The sequence below is a fragment of the Echinops telfairi genome, unplaced genomic scaffold, assembly GCF_000313985.2.
Source record: "Echinops telfairi isolate 266 unplaced genomic scaffold, ASM31398v2 ScPeMD7_7457;HRSCAF=8495, whole genome shotgun sequence".
NCBI lineage: Eukaryota > Metazoa > Chordata > Mammalia > Afrosoricida > Tenrecidae > Echinops > Echinops telfairi.
In genome coordinates, this window is record NW_022111357.1 from 5,920,123 (window position 1) to 5,923,497 (window position 3,375).

Here is a 3,375-nt window from a genome sequence, read left to right on the forward strand (position 1 = left end):
GAGGCCAGTTGGCAGCTGGCCAGCCAGCCTGCCCTAATGACATTCCTGTCTCTTCAAGCACAATTTCTTCCAACTCTTGTGCTTCCTAACCACATTCATCTCCAGGAGCTGTCTATTTCCTTATCCCTCCCTCTGTCTTTTCCTCTGTGACTGTCTCCTTTTCTTCCTCTCCCTCTCTTCCTATCTCACCATTTAACCTTCCTTTATCCTTTCTTTCATTTTTCCTTCTTTTTTTTCCACCTTGATTAACCATAGACCTGAACAGTAATTAATATAAAGGGCTTCAACAAGTTCATGGAAAATCTCATTATCTTTTCGCTCCATTTTCCATACACTCTTTTGACTCACCCTAGTACATACCAAAATGATGTACTAGGCACAGTGTTGGGTCACATTTGTAAATCATATGCTGTAATTATATAACCCCAAAGTGTCTTTATCCACAGGAAGAGGAGGCGAGAGGATAGTGATCGCCGAGTAGTTTCCTTTGATGATGGTAAAGCCGCTCACTGCTGAATTTTAAGGGTATTAAATAAAATATTTCACATTTCCTTTATAAAAAAATTACTAAATATTTTTGGTTAATAATACAGCTTATTTTTGCCTGTGAATTTGTTGTCCTAGCTCTGAATCCATTTCTGGTTTGCTTATTTCTTTTTTGGGGTTAGGGAATGGAAGTATCATGGAAGAGAAAAAGGAAAATTGTTGGTGCTGATTTAAGCACTAATGCCCCTTCCCAACTGCTCTTTGTCCCCACCTCCCCTGCCCCACTCCCCACCCCATCCTTTTTCCTAAGAACTTGGTTCGGCTTTGATTTTTCTAGTACAATCTTTGTCTTCTCCTTGGAAGAGTTGACCTTCTCTGCTCAGCCAAGCTGAAATTACTTTCTACATCTGTTCAACAAGAGGTCCGATTTTCAGCCTCTAGATTCGCAATTTGCACTGAGTCGGAGATGGAGGTTGTGCTACAACGTGGAGTTTGCTTTCTGGAAGACTCTGCCTCATTATTTGGGGGTTGAATTAAACTTCTCGGCCCAAAAAAGATTTTCCTCCACCATCCTAGGAGATAGTGGGGTAGAAGGAGAGGAAAACACCCTTTCCGCCCTCCTCAGTGGAGATCTGGGAGAGGCTGAAAACAGGAGTTTCCAAGTGGAGTTCAGGCCTCTCCACTCTTACTCCAGCGAATGACGTTGCTTGGTCCCTGGAGACTCCAATTACTGTATCTGAGTTACAAGCAAGCCCTAGTCCTAGGATCAGACCGAGGCAGCAGAGAAGTCCCTGGTGCCGCTGAAGATGCCCTGTCCAGACCGCTGCAGTGGAGCACCGCGGACAGGTAGAAGTTCAAGCTGACTTGCCGGCAGAGAGTTCAGCACCACGGCCAGGAACCTGACTGCTCTTCTGGGTAGCACCGAACCTGGCGGCCCTAGGCTGAATACGTCCCCCAACGCCCCCCAACTCTTCAAGGTCGTGCTGGACGCTAGCTTGGTTAGCTTCTAAGACCCTCCCAAGTTCTCCACTGAGCTGTCTGTTCTGCAGCCTCCTGGTACAGTGCAGTTTGCCTTAGAGCAACTCTTATTGAGATCAGGCTGATTTGCATACATCTGCATACGCTGGGGCTTCTCCGGTTTTCGTCTAATTATAAGTGAATTATCCCGCGGGATTATTTTACCCTTTTTCTCCACCCCTTTCTAGAGACCCCGGTCTGGTGAGTCCCTGAGGTGCCTGCAGGCGTGTGTGGCGAGAGAGGGTTTGGAGCCAGAGACCGGACAGCCAGGGCTTTCTTGGGGCAATCTTCGCCGCTCTCCCCAGTTAATTGTCTCCATCTGGCTGGCTCCGGAACGACCCTGGCGAGGCTCCGAGGGAATCTGCATTTTGCTTTAGCATCTAGGGTCAGAATCTTTGACCGAAGTCCCTGGTGCCCGGATGAGAAGCTATGGCTGGCGCCTTCGAGATCGCCAAGAGGATGGGACTCGGTGTTGAAGACGGGGCGAGGGGTGGGGAAGTGGAGACTCGTTCTGGAATGAGAGTCCTGGGTCTCTAAGCAGCTTCTAAAAATATCTCCCAGCGCTGGGGGGAGGGCGGCAGGGGACGGGGGAGGGGTGGATCTAGCGTGAGGAGAATGACGATGGGAAGGAGAGGTGGGGGCTTGAAAGCCTTTCTTCAGGTAGGTCTGATTTCAGAGGCCCCTCCTGCAGCCAGACGCCACACCCCCCTCCTGCTTTCTCAGCGGGCTCCGCTTCCCTGCGGTGGCTGAGCCCCCACCGCTCGGACCACCTTTTTTCCTACGGGGTAGGGGGCGGAGACTGATACCTTCCACCCCCTACTGCTACTTTCCTGCAAGTGTGTCTGTGAGCAAGCAAGTGTGCATCTACACGTAACCCACGCGCATGCACGCACGCACACGCGCGCACACACAGCAGAAACGACTCGTGGAAGCAGCTCTACAACGCCAGGAGCTAGGGGCTCTCTGTATGCGCCGTGCTCAAACAGGAATAGGTTGTGGCGGGTGGGCACACGCACCCAGGTGTCTCCACCACACTCAGTAAGCGTTGGTTGGAAGAGGGAAAGGTACACAGACGCAAAGCGCACAGACAGCCACCCCACGGGCAGTGTAGGCACAGGGCTCACACCTGTGAGCTCGGGGCTTCTCCAGCTGTGATTAGCGTCCGACGAGGAAGGGCTGGGTCCGCTAAGGAAAGAGCTCAGAAATGCCAGAAGGTGGGTGGAGCTTTCTCCCCTCAAGTTCAGCCCAGATGGGGGCGCTCAACAGCCCCCTCCTCGCCCTCGAGGGCCCCAGCCCCTCCCACCTCCAACGTCTTAAACCCTCCGCTTGTACATAAATGACCTTCACTAGCTAGAGGTCGTGTTCCACGTTTCCTGTTGGCTCTGCCCTGCTGAACTCTGCGAGAATTCTTCTGCACTCCCTAGCCCCGCCCCCACCCCCTGCCAGACGCCCGAGTCCCCTTCCCGCGCTCCTCACCAGCTCTCTGGAGTGGTTGGAATGGGGTCACCAAAGGGGAACCCCAGACCCTGAGTAGCCGTCGGGAGTGCGGACGGCGTCCTGGCAGAAGGAGCAGGAGTCCGAGGAGCCGCGCGTTCACGTGAAATCCACCACCGTTTCCACCCAGCCTGCCACATGGTCTCCCAGCCTCGCGGGAACGGCTCCGAGGGAGGGACCCAGTCTCCCAGTTTTCTCTCCTTTCCCAAGCAGCCCACCCAGTCAGGCTGGCCTCGCCCTCCCGTCGGGGTGTGTGTGTGTGTGTGTGTGTGTGTGTGTGTGTAGGGCGGGGAGGGAATTGGGGTGGGATCGAGCCCTAAGACACCCGAAGCCGCAGACGCAGCAAGCGGCCAAGGCTGGTCAAGCTGTAGAGCTTGC